This window comes from Panthera tigris, chromosome A2 (genome assembly GCF_018350195.1).
Source record: "Panthera tigris isolate Pti1 chromosome A2, P.tigris_Pti1_mat1.1, whole genome shotgun sequence".
In the NCBI taxonomy this organism is placed as follows: domain Eukaryota; kingdom Metazoa; phylum Chordata; class Mammalia; order Carnivora; family Felidae; genus Panthera; species Panthera tigris.
Window position 1 is genome coordinate 18,501,656 of NC_056661.1, and position 20,329 is coordinate 18,521,984.

Consider the following 20,329-nt stretch of genomic DNA (forward strand, 5'->3'; position numbering starts at 1 on the left):
CTTTTGAAACTCGCTCTCTCTCCGGCATCTCACCGCTGCGTGGGTGCAGGTAGGGGACTGAGCTCCAGCTAGCTCGAATAGTCTCTTTGCTTTTCCATTGGACTCTGATCCCTGGTGGTCTTTGGGGATCGCGAATTCTGGGCATAACACTTTGTGCGACAAGTCCATCTAGTGTAGTTTCTATCTATGACTCACCAAGGAATGAACTCATGTTAGTTCAGTTACAAGAGCAGACAGCAGACAGCAGGCCTGTGTGGCCCCTCACTGAAGATAATTCTCATCTCATATCTCTCACCTCCACTCCAGCCCCTCCAATCCTTTACCCACACTGTAGCAAGACAATGTTTTCAATGTGAAATCTTCATGGAATCCCTCTGCCTCAAGGTCAAATCCAAAAGCTCTTGATAAATCCATGAGTCCAAGACATAAATGGCCCTTGCCCATCAGTCTATTCAAAACTTGCACCCTAGGAGCACCTGGCTAGCTCAGTCAGAAGCCCATGTGACTCTTGATCTTGGGGTTGTAAGTTTGAGCCCCACATTGGGTGTGTAGAGATTACTCAAACAAAACAAAACGGGCACTGGGTGGCTCAGTCAGTTAAGCATCTGACTTCTACTCAGGTCATGATTTCCTGGTTCGTGGCTTCAAGCCCCACATCGGGCTCTGTGCTGCCAGCTTGGGGCTTGGAGCCTGTTTAGGATTCTGTGTCTCCCCCTGTCTCTGCCCCTCCTCTGCTTGTGCTCTCTCTCTCTCTAAAAATAAATAAACATAAAAAACGAAACAAAACTTAAAAAAGAAATCCTGTCCCCTTCCCCAACCCTTCATTCCAGTTCCTATCACATGTTGCCCTTTCTCTCCTGCCAGCCTGCTCACAGAACACTCTTTAGATCACTTCTACCCTACCACCAACCACCTATCTACCCTTAAGTTCTTGGTATAGACTTTGATTTTTCAAGGAGTACTTTTTTTTTAATTAAAAGTTTTTTTAATGTTTATTTATTTTTGAGAGAGACAGAGGATGAGTGGGGGAGGGGCAGAGAGAGAGGGAGACATAGAATCTGAAGCAGGCTCCAGGCTCTGAGCTGTCAGCACAGAGCCTGACTCAGGGCCCGAACTCATGAACTGCAAGATCATGACCTGAGCCAAAGTTGAACGCTTAACCAACTGAACCACCCAAGCACCCCTTTAAGGTTTTTATTTTTTAACTTTTTTATTTTTGAGAGAGCAAGAGCATGGGGGAGGGGTGTAGAGAGAGGGGGGGACAGAGGATCTGAAGAGGGCTCCACCTTGCCAACAGGAAGCCTGATGCAGGGCTCCAACTCACAAACCATGAGATCATGACCTGAACCAAAGGCAGACGCTCCACTGACTGAGCTACCCAGGAACCCCAGGGAGTACTTTTTTAATCTCCTGGACTAAGTTAGATCACTGTACACTGTCAGAGACCCTCCACGTTTTATTGTAATCATTCCCCAAAACTTGTCTCCTTCACTGGGCTACAATGGGGTAGGAGAGCAGGAATTTAGTCTGTCAGCTTGTATCTCACATCTCTTAGCATCATGCTGGGCAAAGTTGGTGCTCAATAAATACATACCAAAGGAACAAATTATTGTTAGATTTTAGGAACTCATACTTCCAGCTAAGATGGAGTAACTGGGAAAAGATTTACACTCCCACATGATCCAACCAAAGAACCAGACAAAATATATGAAACAATCATTTTCAGACGTTGTCCATCAGGCAACAGTGATTCCTGAAAGAGGAGATACAAACAATATAAGCTCAATGATTGTCCAGTTTGCTGTCTGAAAAGAGTTTCCAAATATAATGAGGAGGAACTCAGATAGAGTCTGTCAGACTCCCTGAGTTGAAGAGACAAAACTGGGAGTTTGGGGAGACAAAGATGGCTAGAACCTAGACAGGACAAAAGTGCTCAGAGAGATAACTCCAGAAATCTCTAGGGGGCTCCCCTTGAGGCTTCAGCTTAGTAATAATCAGTACATACATGTGAGCAGACTGTCCAAAGCCAAAGAAAGAACTACCCCAAAGAATTAAAAGGTGACAGCACCAAATCTTACTCAGAGCCAGAAGCAGTTTGTGTTCCCATCAGCCATTAGTAAAAAACCCAAACAAACAAAAACAAAAAGCAAATGAGACAGGCAAACTATTAAGGGCCCCCTAAAAAAAGCCATTTATTTCCCTTTGCTCTGACATATTCTTGCTGGGACCTGCACCCTCATCCCACTCTACACATGTCTTGTAATGCAAATAGCATATGTCCTCCTCAAGCACACTCTCTCCATCTCTCTCTCTCTCTCTCTCTTAAAAAAAAAACAAAAAAACAAAAAAAACAAACGTGGGGGGGGCGTACCTGGGTGGCTCAGTCAGTCAAACATCTGACTGTTGATTTTGGCTCAGGTCATGATCTTATGGTTCATGAGTTCGAGCCCTGCATCCAGGCTGACAGTGCAGAGCTTACTTTGGATTCTCTCTCTCTCTCTCTCTGTCTCTCAGCCTCTCTCTCTCTCTCTCTCTCTCTCTCTCTCAAAATAAGTAAATAAACTTAAAAAAATAAAACAAAACATCTGTACTAGACTAAAATCTGCTCAAACTCCAGCTAACAAAGCTTAAAATCAAGCCTCAAAGTTATCAAAATGACTAAATGTATCCCAGAACAAAGGTCACAAATATTTATAGGAATATAATAGTATCAGTACCTAAAAAGGTAAAACTTGCAATGTCTGGCATTCAATTAAAAATTACCAATCATGGGGCACCTAGGTGGTTCAGTTAGTTAAGTGTCCAACTTTAGTTCAGGTCACAATCTCATGGTTCCTGAGTTTGTGAGTTTGAGCCCTGCAGTGGGCCCTCTGATATCAGCATGGAGACTGCCTCGGATCCTCTGTCCCCTTCTCACTCTCCGCTCTTCCCCTGCTGGTTCTCTCTCTCTCAAATAAATAAAAGTAAAAAAAATAAAAAAGTATAAGTTACCTATCATGTAAAGTAGGAAAACAAAAAGACCTATAATAAAGAGAAAAATCAAACAAGAGAAACAGATCCAGAAATAACAGATGCTAGAATTAGTAGACAAGGACATTAAAACTTGAACATAATAGATATGTGGAATTGATGCTTTTTGCAAGACAAATCATAGCAGGTCGAGAAACTGATGCTGAATCCCATTTCACTGGTATCAAAAAATATTTCCACTCTTATACTCTCACAGGTAGAATGAATTGTATTTTGGCCACATATGGAGGCATTTCTTTGATGATCTTACACTTCAAGTTAAGGTCTAAAAAACACCTTCTATGAAAAGCAACATAAATGGATATTAAACTGTATCTCATCTGTTAAGTTCCCATGCCTGGGGAAGCTAATATCAATTCATCATGTGATACTCAATTTGTGCAATTTTGTGAACCTGGAAAAAAATGTAAATATAAAACTTATAATATTCCCTATGTTCAAGAAAGTAGAATATAACACTGGGTATAAACTACACTGTAATTAGAACTTTAAAAATAATTTAAAAATTTAAAGTTAAAACCAAGAAATGTTGACAATGTTTATTGGTTTTTAAATATTTTATTTTTAAGTAATTCTACACCCAACATGGGGCTTGAACTCACAGCCCCCAGATCTAGTCCCATGTTCTACTGACTGAGCCAGCCAGGCACCTCATGGGTTTTTTTTTTTGGTTTGTTTGTTTTTGTTGTTTTTGTTGTTGTTTTTTGAACATGTTTTATTATACACAGATGCAGAGAAAGAGAGAAGGCTCATGCAAGGGGCTCCTGGGTGACTATGAGAAGTAAGGGAGATGATTCATTTTCAGAAATACCAAATAAAAGCTGTACTGTCTAATTAGCAATAGATTTACAACCTATTGGAAATATGTACAAACCTCCCCCTCAACAATGGAATCCCAAACCCTTAGACACTTCACTTCCTGGTTCTTCTTCCCCTCCATTTCACAGGCTTATGTTCATGGGCTTTGCAATGAGCATGCACTAAAGAACAGAGAGACAGAGACTGAAGGTCTCTGGGTCACCTCAGGGAATGTACATTTGTTCCAATCAGACTACTTTTTGCCTTATGTGGGCATAGGTGACCTCTGGGTAAGACTATTACCTCTGTAATACTCAGCCAATGAGGAACCAGAGGAGGGACTTGCATGCTAGGAGATAAACTGTCCGCTGTAATTGCCCCAAGTGTGCATATCCATCAGACACCTGCTCTTGCAAGAATGTTGATTAAAGACTTGCTTCCCTGTGCTCTGTGAGCCTCTGAGTCCCTGTCCTTCCTTTGAACTTCCTTTGTCCTTCTTTTGGTCAATGGATTTATTTCTAACAGTGACTTAGTTAAGCATCCAATTCTTGATTTCAGCTTAGGTCCAGATCTCACAGTTGGCAAGATCAGCCCCACATTGAGCTTTGTACTGACAGCATGGAGGCTGCTTGAGATTCTTTAAAAAAATAAACTCAAAAGAAAGGGAGGGGACCTGGGCAGCTCAGTAGGTTACATCTGACTCTTGATTTGGCTCAGGGTCAGGATCTCATGGTTTGTGGGATTGAGCCCTGCATTGGGCTCTGTGCTAACAGCAGGGAGCCTGCTCAGCATTCTCTCTCCCTCTCTCCCTGCCCTTCCCCTGCTCACTTTCTCTTTCTCTCTTTAAAATAAATAAATAAGCTTAAAATAATTGGCTCATGCAATTATGGAGGCAGAGAACTTCCCAAGATCTGCAGTTGGCAAGCTGGAAACCCAAGAGAATCAATGTGAAGTTCTAGTTCAAGTCTGAAGGTCTAAGAACCAAGAGAGTTGATTGTATAAGTTCCTGTCCAAAAGCTAGCGTGCTTGAGACCCAAGAAGAGCTGATATTTCAGTCCTGGTCCAGGTCCAAAGGCTGGAAAATACCAATGTTTCAGCTCAAGCAATCAGGCAGGAGGAGTTTCCTCTTACTAAATTTTTTTTGTTCTTTTCAGGTTTTCAATTGTTAGGATGAGACCCACCCATATTAGGGAGAGAAATATGCTTTACTCAGTCTATTCAAATGTTAATCTCACCCTGACAAACACACCCACAGCTGAATAATGTTTGGCTAAATGTCTAGATACTTCATGATATAGTATAATCGACACATAAAATTAACCATCACAGAGTATGTTTTTGTTGTTGTTGTTTTTAAGATTTTATTTTTAAGCAATCTCTACAGCCAATGTGGGGCTTGGGTTTACAATCCTGAGATCAAGTGTCATATGCTCTATGACTGAGCCAGCCAGGCACCCTTAACTATCACTGAGTGTTTTGTTTTGTGTTTTTTAATGTTTATTATTTTGAGAGAGAGAGAGCATGAATGTGTGCACAAGCAGGGGAGGGGCAGAAAGAGAGGGAGAGAGAGAATCCCAAGCAGGCTCCACACTGTCAGCACAGAGCTCGATGCAAGGCTCAATCTCATGAAATGAGATCATGACCTGAGCCAAAATCAGGAGTTGGAGGCCCAAATGACTGAACCACCCAGACACCCCCATATATTTGTGATTTTTTTTTTTTTTAGTTTTATTTCTCCTATTCATTTCTAGTTTCATTCCATTGTAATCAGAAAATGTTCTTTGTGGAGCGCCTGAGTGGCTCTGTCGGTTAAGTGTCTGACTTTGGCTCAGGTCATGATCTCACAGTTCGTGAGTTTGAGTGAGCCCCACATCAGGCTCTCTGCTGTTGGTGCAGAGCCTGCTTTGGATCCTCTGTATCCTTCTCTCTCTCTCTGCCCCTCCCCTGCTTGTGCTCTCTCTCAAAAATAAATAAACATAAAAACATAATAAAATAAGATTTCGTAGGACTGGGGCACCTGGGTGGTTCAGTTGGTTCAGCGTCCAACTTCAGCTCAGGTCATGATCTCACAGTTTGTGGGTTTGAGTCCCACATTGGGCTGTGTGCTGTCAGCACAGAGCCTGCTTCAGATCCTCTGTCCCCCTCTCTCTGCTCCTCCCATGCTGTGCTCTCTTTCTCACTCTCTCTCAAGAACAAACATTTTTAAAAAAGAAAAATAAAATTTCTTAGGATATGTTTTGTGACCAAGATATGGTTGGTCTATCCTGCAGAATGTCCCATGTGCACTTGACAAGAATGTGTATTCTGGTGTTGTTGTTGGAGTACATGTAGTATCTGTTAGGTCAACTTTGGTCTACAGCATTGTTAAGTCTTCTATCTTCTTATTGATCTTCTGTCTGGTTGCTGTAGCTATTTTTGAAAGCGAAATATTGAGTTTCTAGCTATTACTGTAGAACTATCTATTTCCCCTCTCAATTCTGTCAATTTGTGTTTCATGTATTTTGGGGCCCTGTTGGATGCATGTATGTTTATAATTATTGTATGTTCTTTCTGTATTGTACCTTTTATCAATATATTTCTTTCTTTGGGGAACCTAGCTGGTTCAGTGAGAAGAGTGTAGGACTCTTTTTTATTTTTTAATATTTATTTATTTTTGCGAGAGAGAGACAGAGCATGAGCAGGGGAGGGGCAGAGAGAGAGAGGGAGACACAGAATCTGAAGCAGGCTCCAAGCTCCAAGCTATTAGCACAGAGCCCCATGTGGGGCTTGAACTCATGAGCTGTGAGATCATGACCTGAGTCAAAGTCGGATGCTCAACTGACTGAGCCAACCAAGTGCCCCAGAAGAGTATAGGACTCTCGATCTTGGGGTCATGAGTTTGAGCCCTATGTTGGGTGCAGAGATTACTTAAATAAGTTTAAAAAAAAAAAAAAAAATATATATATATATATACACACATATATATACACACAAATATATGTATATGTACATATATATATATATACACACACTTTGTCTCTTGTAACTTGTTTTGACTTAAGTCTATTTTGTCTTGCAATAATATAGCCACCCAGCTTTTGGTTACTGTTTACATGGAGTATATTTTTCCATCCTTTTACTTTCTTTTTTAAAAAATATTTATTTATTTTTTTATTTTGAGAAAGAGAACGAGCAGGGGAGGTGCAGAGATAGGGAGCGAGAGAGCATCCCAAACAGGCTCTGCGCAGTCAACACAGAGCCCAATGCGGGGCTCCAACCCACAAAGTGGGAGATCATGACCTGAGCCAAAACCAAGAGTGTATGCTTAACCAACTGAGCCACCCAGGTGCCCCTGGCAATCCTTAGACCTAGGACAGCAGCGCCACCTACTGGGGAAATGGAGAGTCACCCCATTAGAATCAGGCTTCTGTACTCAAGGCTGGTGTGGGTGGCATAGGCTGGAGGTGGGCTCTGGATGTCCAGAATGGTATTCTTCACCTGAGCTTTGGACCTTCAACTTGCCAAAGGTCTTTTCCAGACATTATGTCTTAGCATTACCAAGGTAACTATTGTATTAAGAATCTCATCAATAATCAGAAACAAGGAGACTATGACAGTTTTCTCATTGCATGGTCCACACCTGAACTCTGGAAATAGCTGCCTGAAAGAGTCTCTTACAAGCCAACTCTCTGCCCAGTCCTTCTAAACTTCTGTTTGATTTAGGCCTTTTGAGAACCTGCTGAAAGCCAACCTCCTCCAAGATTGTGCCATGTATATGTATGCACCTGCATGCGTACACACACACACACACACACACACACACACACACACACACACACACATCTACTTTCTCTTTCTCATATACACAAGTTGCTTTTGCTTGTAATGTTTGGGGATCCAGAAAGAGTAAGTAGGTATAAACTTGTATTGAATGAATGGCACCTCAGTCCAATGGCATAGTGGGTCTCCAATAGCAATCAAGTTTCTGATCCAGGTGGGGAATGTTCCTGGCAACACTGAATGAACAAAGCAAGATAAGAATGGTAACAATAGGGCACCTGGGTGGCTCAGTTGGTTGAGACTTGTGGTCTCTTTCTCTCTCAAAATAAATAAATTTTTAAAAGTAAAAAAAAAAAAAGAATACTAACAGTGATAACCACTAGCACTTATCTAGCATTTACTATGTGCCAGCCACTGTTCTCTTGATGCTTGTATTCTTCACTCAATCCACTTCTCTTCAAGGTAGAAGTCATTACTCTCGTATTACAGGTAAGAAAGCTGAGTGGGAAGGTGAATGACTTGCCCAAGGCCACACAGCTAGTGAGTCGCCATACCAGGGTTCAATTCTGGCAGAAGGATACCACATTGTGTATACAATCTGGTCTCAACCTTATGAATTTTTTTTATTTAATGAATCTTTAAAATAGACATACCACAGTGAACAAAGGCTCTGTTCTCATGGAGTTTTTATTCTAGTAGAGGAGATAAGACAAATCAATTAGTTTACATATAATGTCTAGTAGTGGTAAGTACTCTGAACAAAATGGCAAGAAACACATCCAGCATACTCTCTCCAGGATTCAGCCAGGGCACTTTATTAAAGGTCTCCTGGATCCTAGGGCAGACAGAAGTTGTTTCCCTCCCTTCCTGCCTACTGTGCATCCAAAGTTGCTGGTTGACAGCAGGGGGTAACAAGAAATGATTAACAAGGGCAGGCTCTGCTTAGAGGTGGCTACACTGGGCAGCTTACCAAAAAGCTCCAAATTATTGGAAGAAGGATTTAGTTTCAAGATGAACCAATTGGGAGGGCATGAGACTCGGGCAGGACCCAGAACTATGGGCATGATTTGGACTTATGCTACACTTAGCCCAAGGCCTGATATGTAGCAAGTGCTAAGTAAATGTGTCAAATGACTGTTAGAACCAATAAATGAAAAGAAAAACAGAAGGTGTGTTGATAAGTGTATGTATGATTGAGAGGCCTCAAAAGCTCCCAGAGGCCCATGTATTGACTGCCAGACTCATCTGGGTGGGAGGAAGGTAGGCTGATAATAGATACTGTTGGGAAGCTGGGGAAGCCTAGTGTGAGTGGGACAGCCCAGCTCTGGTGAGTGCAGGTCTAGATTCTCAGCTGGGTTTAAAGATGTTCTTTCTTTTAGAGTCTCCAGTAGGATGACTTGAAATAGCTCCAAGGAGATGGCAGAGCAGATGGGCCCCTAGAAGCTCCCCTAGTCCAACTTCTCAGGCTCTAGAGGGCAGTGCAAGCCAAGATGGCCTGGAGATGACCCATGACTCACAGCCAGCAGAGGCAGAAACAGACTGGAATTTCACTGACCTTAACTAAGCACACTCCAGAAGCTCCGAGCCTGATTAGGATCAATCTATCTATCATCTATCTATTTATCTATCTATCTATCTATCATCTATCTATATTTTTGAAGAGAGAGAATGTGTTAGCAGATGAGAGGGGCAGAGGCAGAGAGAAAATCCCAAGCAGGCTCCTTGTCCAGTGTGAAGCGCCACACTGGGCTAGATCTCGTGACCTTGGGATCATGACCTGAGCCTAAATCAAGAGTTGGAGATTCAACCAACAGAGCCACCCAGGCATCCCAGAATCCTTTTAAATGATAGGTAAGATTGTGTGTGTAGGGAGTGATTGTCTGGGAAAAGTGTTAACAGCCTTTTCAGATTATGAAATTAAGGAAGGTTGGGGACCTTTGCCACAGGCTCTGTCCCATACAAGACCTAAGCTGCCTCCCCAAACGTTGACATGCAGCCCCACCTCCTCCCTTGGGGCCTGCCGTTGAGTACTCAGTCACCCCATCCAGGACTCTCTCTGTGTCCAATCAGAGGGATGGCAAGATACAAGACTTTTTCCTGTCCTTAGGGGTTGCTGGGCACAGCTGGGAGCTTGGAGCAGCTTCCTGCAGCTGCTGGGGACAGGAAGCCAAGGAATGTGTATGCTTCTCTGGCTTTCCTGGGACCCAACTGTCCTGCCACTGAAGTCACTGGTCTCTACCAGGCCCCACTTCAGGCCTCACTGTGGGTACATTTTATCCCATTATGAAAGGAATCTGGGACAGATGACTCCAGTGTTGGGCAATGCAGGTCCAGCAGGAGGCTGCCCAGCTGCCTATCTTGTTAGTTCCCCTATCTCCTTCCCTGAGCTCCCCCTACTTGACCCCCATTCAAGAGCATTCTGCTCAGAGCCAGGCAAGTTCCAGCAAAGTCTAGGATGCCTGGTCAGGGCCTGCTTGGGCAGTCACCTTTGCCCCATTCTTGTCCATCTGGCCAGGCCTAGACAGGCTCTGCCACTGTTGAACCCCTCCCAGGAATTTACCAAGCCAGCAGGAAACTCAGCTGCTCCCTTCCCCAAAGTCAGCTTCAGTGACCCCTGCTCCAGGTGGCCTTCTCAGACCAGGCAGGTTGCTTGACTCCCCTCCACGCACCTTGTTTCCTGCATGCAGCTTTCCCCACTAAGGAGTGGGAATACACACTTCTTAGTTGTCCCGGCTGTGACTTCTAACTTTTCTGCCTTTGGTCTTCTATTGCATTTCTGGGGACAGAGTAGATGCTCAGTAAAGGGCTTTGTGAGTTGACTTGGTTACTTCCCTGCCCTCCACCCAGGTCCTTACCCTTTTACAATCAAGGACTCAAGTGAGTTTAGATTAAATGCCAGAGCTGCATAACCTGATAATCCTGCAGAAATTTATAATCGGGCTACCCTGAGAATACCTCTGTCCAATCACTGTGCCCCCAGGCCCTTTCACTGCTCTTTGAAATGGGCTAGCTGATCTGGAGGCTTCTGCCTTTTCTTCCAACCTCTTCACCACCCCCACTCCCCTTACTCTCATAGCTCAACAGTGTCAAGACCCCACCAAGGTGAGGCCAAGGGGCCACTGGCCATGTGCACTAGGGAGGAAGACAGGGGCCTGGCCATGTTTCTCCCAAATCTGTAGGGCCATCTCCTGAGTCCAAGGCCTCTGGGTCCTGGGCTCCAGAGGTAAATGGGTCCAGCTAGTTGAAGTTTGGATACAGCTGTATCCATTTGTTCACTCATTTGGCAAACATCAGTGGAGTCCTCACCCCTGGGCCAGGCACAGTGAAGGCTATAAAGGTGAACACAGATCCATAGCTTGGGCACTTACTGTGTAACCTCTGGTAAGTGACTTAAATCTTGGGCCTCAGTTTCCTCATCTGCAACCTGGGGCCAAAAACTGCCATGGAGGGTTATTAGGAGGTACAGAGAGATTTTGTGTGTCCGGGGGTGCAGGACAGAGCTCAATGATGGTAGATGTTATTATCAAAGTCCATCTTAACCCTCTAGGAGCTTGGGGTCTCATAGAGACAACGAGAAGTCAGATGCTGGGAAGCCTTGTGGGTGTTGTTCTTGAGTAGGATAAGCAGGACTTGGGTAGGTGGAGGAAGAGGGGCCCTCACAGGTGGTACTCTGCAGGGAGTTGAGGAAAGGGGATGAGGCAGGTCCCTATTGCCCAGGGTGGTATAGAGTGGGGCTTAAATTTATTCTGCAGGTAGCTGGGAATCCTGAAGTTATACTGGCTCTGGAGTTTGGACTCCAAAATGCCAATTGGATTCTCTGGGAGGTCTCTGCAGAAAGCCCCAGGAGGCCTCATTTTTAATCAAATGTCCATTCATTCCAATTTTATTAGGTACATTCTAAGTGCCTGGCCGTGTCTCAAATGATAGAAGTTCCCATGGTGGAGGGAGGGAGTAGACAGACACAGATTGTCCAGTCTGTGCTAGGGATAAACTTTATTTTTTAAAAATTTTATTCTTTTAAGTAGGCTTCATGCCCAATGTGGGGCCCAACGTAGGGCCCAAACTCATGACCCTGAGATCAAGACCAGTGCTCACACATGCTCGCTCTCTGTAAAATTAAGATAAAGAAATAAAAGAGTGACTAAAAAAAAAAAAAAAAACACTTAAGTTGAGATCAGGAGTTGGATGCTTTTAGAAGTTTATTTATTTTTATTTTTGAGAGAGACACAGAGAGAGAGAGCACCAGAAGGGAGAGAGAGAGAGGGAGACAGAGAATGGCAAGTAGGCTCTGCGCTGTCATCAAGAGCCCTATGTGGGCTTGAATTCATGAGTTGTGAGATCATGACCTGAGCTGAAACCAAGAGTCGGATGCCTAACTGACAGAGCCCTCCAGGAGCCCAGGAATTGGATGTTTAATGGACTGAGCCACCCAGACGCCCCTGCTAGTGATAAACTTTAAATCTGATATAATAATATGGTGGGCTCAGCAGGTATCCAGAGCAAGGACACTTGTCCAGGCTAGACACTGAGACAGGGGATGAGCAGGAATGAGGTAGGCCAAGTGGGAAAAGAATGCTGTGGGCAGAAGTGGTGCATGTAGGAGGGCTTGAGAGGAGCTGACAAATGCCTGGCATGTTTGTAGCAACTGAAAGAGGCTCCACGTGACCTGAGTCATGTGCAAAGAATAAACTGGGGTAGGGGTGCCTGCCTGACTGGCTCAGTAGATACAGCATGTGACTCTTGATCTCAAGGTGGGTCTTGAGTTCAAGCCCCACATTGGGTCTAGAGTCTACTTGAAAAAACAAACAAACCTGGAGTAACAAAAAAATGTGGGGGGGGGTAGGTGTGAAGAGAAATGGAAGTGGAGATGGGATATATGGGGAGGATGTAGGGTGGAGAGGTGGGGGGGTGGGTAAAGTTTTGACGGGGAGGGGCCAAAATCTGGGCAGGTGAGAGGGTAGTGAGGAGTCCTTATCCTCCAGCAACAGAAAGTCAGGCAGAGAGCCCTGAGTAGGACAGGTAGATTTGGGTTTTGAGGTTTGCTCTGGCTGCTCCAACATGAGGACTGGGTTAACAGGTGGTGCTGAAAGCAGCCTCTAGCAGAGGACAAAGTCCCACAGCTCTTCCTCCCTGCAGCCCCCTCCCATTGTTCTATGGGAAGACCAAGGCCCAAGAAGACAAAGGGGTAGGTGCTGGCCCCTCACCCTCAGGCTGACAGGAGGCCAGGGGATCTTGGCTCTGGAGGAGCCTGGGAGAAATGGCAGCTGTTGCTTCTTGCAAAGGTGCAGGTGGCCCACAGCTGTGGTGGATCTCTAGGACTAGAGGTCACTGACATCTGAAAGACAGGGCTGTGGGTGGGCCTGCAGGGCCATCAAGACAGGGGAGGAGGAGGTGATCCTGGCAGTTCAGACTGTGGCAGTGCCTTGCAGTAATCCAGCTGTCAGGGAACAGCTGCAGGCCCAGAAGAGGGAGGGAGCCAGGGCAGCAGCAGGTGAAGAAGCTCCCTGGTTTCTGGGCCATGGGAATGGAGAATGGCAGCCAGTGAAGAGATGGGGGATGGGGATGGGATTGGGGGAAGGGAGCATCTGCTTGTTCCTTTGCATTCAGATGAGACTGGAAATCTACAGGGAAGGAAATGCTGGGTTAGGGACGGGAGCTAGGGAGGGAGCCAAGTGCTCTCCTACCCCTTCTATAGGTTTCCCCCAAGACCATCCTCCTAGGTTGCATTGCCTTCCTCAGGACCCCTCTGGAACCCTAGCCCACACTAGTCCCCGGGTTGCTTTTTCCTTCTCCTCCCCGCCTCAGCTCCTCATATGCACCCATATCCTGGGCCCTTCTAGGAAGGAAAGGAAACAACCATGGGCCTTTTGTTAAACTTTGGTTCACAAGGATCAGAAAGGGAAAAGGTCTGGAGAGGGAAAGGGGTTTGCTCAAGTGGCCAGTCAGAGGCAGGCCCCAGTGCCCCTGCCTGGGTGCACCCAGCCCTCAGGGCCTCAACTCTGGGCTGCCCACTAGTACCCACGCACCTTAAAAGCAAGGAGGCCTGAAGTTACCTGCCTCCTGTGAGCTGAGGGGACTCACTGGGGGGTGGGATTGGTCCCAGTGTTTGTGGGTGCAGTAAAGAGGCCTGTAAAGAGGCCCCCTTTTTGGCCCACCTCAACACCAGGGCCACTGACATTGAACTAATTACCAAGGGTCCCAGGCAGCAGAGTACCAGGAAGTTTCAGGCAGAAGGAGGGTAGGGGGTCAGCTGAGGCCAGCCTTCTTTTTGGGGCCCCTCCAACATGGCATGAGCAGCTGCTGGGCCCTGGCTCTGAGGCCCAGGATATCCCTGTCCAGAGCAGCCTTCCCTCTACCCTCAAGTCCTCACCTTTGTATTATACCAGCTGCCACAATCACTTATGTGCCTGGGGGCATGGGGATGGGATGGGGGAGACAGATGAAATGTTTTCTTTCTTTCTTTTTTTTTAATGAATGTTTCTTTTCACCTCTGAGGAAACTCACCACCTGTCATGAATGGGTCTTTATATGGGACATGTGAATGCCTCTGCAGAGAGCCATCACCGTGCTTGCAACAAGCCATGCCCATACCCAGAGCTCTGACTTTAAGCTGGGGTATCTCTTACCTCAAGGGCCCATGCTGAGCCCAGCCTCCAGTGCTTCCCACTGCAGGCCTTCCTGGTCTCTGGGGTCCCTTGTCAGGTTCAGCCTACTGATCCCTGCTGATGGACATAGACCCTCTCCTGTGCATTCATGGGTGACCCCAGCCAGGACCTCAGTCCAGTTTGGGTAAATGGCAACAGCAGAGATGGACCTTTGAAGGTCACTGGCCTTGAGCAGAGAGCAGGAGGGAGATGGATGGGACAGCTGACCAGGGCCTTCCTTGCCTGCCAGATGATACCCTACCAGTCCCCAGTGCCTTCTTTGTATCTGTGTCCGGCAGCATCCCAGGGGAGTTGGGTGGGAAACTGCCCTGGAACCTGTCCTGTGTGGCGGGGCCTTCCCCCTATACTCCTCACTTCCTGCTCACCCTCATCCCCTCTTCTACTCTCTCCCACCTCCACCTTGGCCCAGCCCATGGACTTCCCTCCAACCAGGAGTTGGTAGTAGGCTCTGTTCTGCAGGGGGGCTCTGCAGGGTGTCTCTAAAGCTCAGACCTGCAGCATGTACCAGGAACTGCCCAAACCCAAGGGAGCGGACATTGTTCCCTCCCCCTCCTCCTTCTCTGAAGCTGGAAGGGGGAGTGCCACCTCTCTGCATTCCCTGAGAAGGTGGAGGCAGGGAAAGTGAGAAATGTTCTCTTTAAATGCTTGTTCAGACTTGACTTCTGTGGTGCCTGGTGCCCCTCCCCCACAAGTCCCCTTTTCTGCCCCTACCCCTGCCTGCTCCCTCACCTCTCTTTCCCCACCTTCCAGGGACAGGGCTCTGGGGGCTGGGGCCAAGCCATTGCCCCCCCATTCCTCACCCTGCCACATTCCTTCCAGGAGGCCTGAGGGCACCATCCCCGCTCCCCTCCTTCTTGCTCCCACCCTTCAGCTTCCATGTCCCTTGCTCCTGGGATCCTATACTCCTGGCAAAGCCCAACCTGGTTAAATCCAGCTCTGGCGCCTACCCTCCCACCATTTGTTCTTTGTCCTTTGTTCACTGTTCCATTCACTGCTCAGACCATGGCTACCTCCAAGGTTCTCAGACCTGCCTGGCCACTTCTTCCTCTGCCTTTACCATGGCCATTTCCTAGGCTTGTTCTATTCCTTCCCTAGAAAACCCTAGGGCTCCCTCATCCACCTCCTGCAGGATTCACTTCCCTGGTGCGCTGGACCACAGAGCAGACTCTGGCCCATCCTGGCATTCCCATCCCGATTATTATATTTTCATTTACTTACTAATTTAATCTTCATCCTGTTACACTAGAGTTTGGGCTCCACAACAGCAGTGCTTGTTCCTCTCAACCCTGGTTGTGTTCTCAGCATACAATAGACTCCATAAATATCTGTGGACTGACAACACATGGATGGGTGTTTCATCTTGGCCCTGACTCAGCCACATAAAGGGATCTTCTTTCACTTTCAGTGAGCAAGCAGGTCTAAAGTCCACACATGGGGTCACTTGATGATGGGATGACCAAAAGGCTCAGAGAAGGCAAGTGACTTATATAAGATCACACAGTGAACTTAGCTCTGGGGCCCAGCAAGAACTTATGCTTCATATGGACACAATGCGAAGTTTAGCTGAGGAGCTAATGTTCACTCTTTATCCTTTTATTAGCTTCCCTCAAATTGGCCACAGGAATCCTTCTCATTCTTTCCAGAAATGTTGGGGATTCCCCAGACCACAGTTGGGGCTCCTAGAGGCCCTGGCTGTCTCTGTCAGAACTCAGCCTAAAGCAAAGACTGTCTACTTGGGTCCAACACTTTCCAGTGTTTCAAGGGCATACCTAACAGCCACAATACCAGAATGAGAATCAGTGATGTTGGGTAGCCTATTAATGTCTCTTGAATAGGGGCCACTAAGGGGAGCCCAGGCTGATGAGAGAAACAGGCCCAGATCTTAGGCCAGCTCTGAGTGGAAGAGATGTTCCTGTCCTGGGGGAGCCAGTGGCAGAGCCCTGAGCCAGATCTGGACACATGGCTGAGAGCAGAGAAGGGAATGTCAACCTGGCTGAACCAGAACAGTATCTATCGGTAGCTTCCCCAACAACTGGGGGCTAGCTGGTCAGTGACTGAAGAGAATTAACAAATAAGACCTTCAGTTTGCTTGCTTCCACTGGCTGCCTAGCCAGACCGGACCTAATCTGGTGTTAGCCCAGTGTTCAAGGCCATAAGCCCAGTGTTTTGGGAACTGTTGCCCAAAGTCAGCCTTGGAGGATTGTCTTATTTCAGAGCCAGCAGGGAGTGGGATGTAGCTGAGACATGTGTGTCCACCCAGGAGGAAGAGGCGATTTTATTCATTCACTCAACACACATTCTTGCTGTGGGGTTTGTGTCCCCATAGGATGCTTATTTGTGGAAGGCCAGGTGTGGAAGCTGCCACCTGGATGACTGGAGGAAGGCCCTGTGCCAGTCAGGTATAAAAGGGTCTGGTGGAAGTGCTGGAGTGGAGGGCCCTGCAAGAGAGGAACTGGCTCCTGGGAAGGCTGGTGGTGGCCAGCAAACACTCCTACTGGCACTTTCTCCCGGATGAACTTATCAGCCTTTTCTTTCTTCCAGAGCTGCCAGACAATCTGCCTTCTGTTAAATCCAGACAAAAGGGATCCCTCCCTTGCCCTGACTTGGCTGGCCCTGCTTGGGCATTTGGGTCAGGAGCCTCCATCCTCAGCCAGCTCTGCCCCTTGACCCTCTTCACTGGGTCTGGGGGAGTATCAGGAGCAGGAGCCTCCCTCCCTCTGGAAGAGTCTGAAGCTGGGCACCAGCCCTTAGCCTTCAGTTCCTTGGCAACAAGCCAGAATAAAAGTCCTGGAATCCTAGGACCAAAAGAAAGTTTGGTCCGTGTTGGTGTCTATTGGGTTTTGGCTGAGCTAGAATCAAGGCTTTAGCTAAGATCATATTGGCCCCAGGTAAACACTGGGACATCTTCCTTGGGCTTTACACAGGGTTTGGACCCTTGGTGATGACTACCAGACAGGAAGTGAGGAAAGCAACATCTCCGGATTTTCTTCCCAACCAGAAATTGAGTCTCTAGTAAATGCGGGCTGTTAGGTAATGGTTGCAATGTAGGGCCAAGCAGGTTGGTCTCTGGCCTCAAGGGCTCATACTCCAGTGGGAGAGACAAACCTTAATCAGATAATTTTTTTGGAGCCTCTGGCTTAGGGTCTAAGTGGAGGAAGCACTGGAGGCTGAAGGGCCAGGAGAGTTGAGCTGTCAGGTCTGAAGAGCCCCATTCTCAGCATCTTGATCAATCCTCCCCCAGCCCATACCACATGGGCTTCTTGGACAGCTGTTCTTGGGTGTTCTCTGGGCCTCACTTTTGGCCATGCCCTCAAACTGGCTGTGAGCACCAAGCCTGACCTAGGGTGGCCTAGGCCTTCCTGGGATTCCAGAATAGCACCCAAGAGTGAGTCACTGGGGACCTTGTGCTGAGCCCTAGGGTGGGTTATGCACTTTTCCCCGGGAGGGGAAAGGCTTTGAGACTCTCAGGACTACAGAGAGTAACAAGCTTTGACTTTACAGCCCCCACTTAACCTAGGGGCTCATGAAGATAGCTGTCTACTTCCCTCTTTACTTTCTTATGGCCTTTGGGGGTGAGGGGATGCTGATTGGGCTCTAGCTGGGGGCTAGTTAGGCCCCAAAAGGCTGGTCAACTCTGGCCAGCCAGGACGCCTGCCTTTTAGAGCCTGAAGGAACAGGGGGTTGGGGAGCACTCCAGCTCCAGACAAAAATGAAGAAAGGTAGCGGTGAGGCCCAGAGTTTAGAGGCTAGAGGGAGGAAAACCTGTGAGATGTGCCAGGACTGAAGGTCTACGGAAGGGGGAGAGCATTAGGGTCAGTGCCTCTAACTGAACCCCAAACTTAGAGAGGCAAAGATTGGAAAGGATTTGGTTGTGAGGGCTTCAGGCACACTCTGGTTGTTGCGCCATCCTTCCAGGACTAGGAAGGTCTTATTCCACCTTCTGGCACCAATTGGTTGAGGTCCCTTCCTTGGTCAGAAATCTGGGGGGTGCTTAGGCATGGGGCACTGGCACTCTGGAGGCCAGAATAAGGCCTGGTGCTTCATTTAGGAAGATCAGGGCCAAAAGGGAAGAAGTGGAGTTACTCTGGCAGCCATGGATGGTCAGTGAGGACTAGAATGGCCAGCAGCTTCTGTGCAGATGGTAGGAGGGCGGTGCCTCAGGAGGTCAGCACTCACTGCTGTCTTTTGCTTCGGAAAAACATAACATATACCTATACAGTGGGCACTAAAATGCCCAGCAGAACCTAGGGCTACAAAGCAGTGCCTGGTGTATGTTGGAGGAGGGGAGGGGTGAGTGTGGAGACTCGGTAAAATGAAGGAGTGAACGAAAGAATGTATTTTATTTAGAAACCCAATAACTTTCCACATTGTTAGCCTTTTCAAAGCAGCAGAATTTTAAATTTGGATTTGAGAGGCCACTAATTTTTTAGTTTTAACATGTAAAGGATGGTTTTGGGGCCTTTTCCCTGGGTTTTAGTTCCTTTTCTAATCTATGTGAATGAGGTTTGGAGCTTATGCATTTAAGTATAAAGAATCACAGGGGCGCTTGGCTGGCACAGTTGGTAGAACATGAGACTCTTGATCCTGGGGTTGTGAGTTCGAGCCCCACTTTGGATACAGAGATTACTTAAAAAAAACACAAAAACTTGGGGCACCTGGGTGGCTCAGTGGGTTGACCATCCAACTTTGGCTCAGGTCATGATCTTGTGGTTTGTGGGTTCCAGCCCTGGGTAGGGCTCTGTGCTGACAGCTCAGAGCCTGGAGCCAGCTTCAGATTCTTTTATTTATTTTTTATTTTTATTTAATGTTTTTAAATGTTTATTTTTAGGAGAGAGAGAGAGAGAGAAATGAAGCAGGTTCCAGGCTCTGAGCTGTCAGCATAGAGCCCAATGTGGGGCTCGAACTCACAAACCACGAGATCATGACCTCAGCTGAAGTCGGACACGTAACTGACCTACCCAGATGCCCTCTGCTTCAGATTCTGTCTCACTCTCTCTCTCTCTACCCCTGCCCTGCTCTCCCTCTCTCTCTCTCAGAAATAAATATTATTTTTAAAAAATCTTAAAAAAAAATCAGACAGGTATGTGTATTTCAGAGATGAGACTTTCAGCTCTCTGAGATTTATTTTTCCTAGACACTCCTTAAGGAGGAGAAAGCAGGGGAGACCCAGACTTTTCTGGATGCAGGGAGGACCCCCACGCAGGCAGCAGCCAGTTCTGTGTTCAGAATGTGCTCTCTGACAAAAGTGTAGGCTTGGAATTCCAGCCTGGACACAGGCCCAGGAGGGAATGGACACATCCTGACTACGGTTTGGTAGGGAAACGGAGCAGAGCTCACCATGAGTCCCATCCCAACCCATCCAGTAATAATTATTCAGGTCCAGTGACTGTCAGGTCTGGGGACTTGGGGGTAGGAGGCCATAGGTAAGCCCTGGGGGGAGAGCACCTTTAGGACCCTCCCCTTGAAGGGAGGAGGACCTCATCAGTAACCTCCGCTCCTTATTCCCTCACCCCCTGAAAGAATGCGGGCCACAAGTAGCGAGTGACCAGCGCCAGCGGGTCAGAGCTATTTCTGGCACCAGGAGAGGCAACGGATTCCGGAGTTCAGGGCGGGGGGAGGGGACGGGGGTCAGGCCTGAAGCGTTTCCCGGACGTCCTCGCCTGCTGGGGGTTAGGCCTTTGGAGAGCGGCCAGCTTCCCGCCCTTCCGGCCCTCGCCTCAGTTTCCCCATCCGTGTAAGGGCCACAAAACAGGGTAGTCATCCTTAGCAATTTAGAGGACGCTTTCTGATTGTTTTCATGGCTTAGAAATACCTCTCGATTTGCGTTCCAGGGAAATCGGAGGGCCAAACGATAGGCGGTCAGTTGTGGCAGGGCCAGTTCTCGAGCCTGACCACCCTGGGTCGGTTGGGAGCGTCTCAGAGGCCCCAATGCCTGAGATTGGCGGGACGCCCCTCCCCCCCTACCAGCCCAGAGGGCTGGGGGCAATCCGGACGGGCCGGGGCGTGTCCCGGGGACGGGCGCTACTGGCCGGGGGCAGGGCTTCCGGGATAGGGCGTGTCCTCTTGGACAGGGGCGT

The 20,329-nt window shown here is 47.5% G+C and overlaps 1 long non-coding RNA gene across 1 annotated transcript; it reads right to left on the reverse strand.

Moving 5' to 3' along the window:
* Positions 1-1,664: 1,664 nt before the first annotated feature.
* On the reverse strand, positions 1,665-20,276 carry LOC122236650. Its single transcript, XR_006214784.1, has 4 exons — positions 20,065-20,276; positions 15,471-15,584; positions 10,257-10,363; positions 1,665-1,753 (listed from the first exon to the last, which is right to left on the reverse strand). It is a non-coding gene; the product is annotated as an uncharacterized LOC122236650 (long non-coding RNA).
* Between the last annotated feature and the right edge of the window lie 53 nt (positions 20,277-20,329).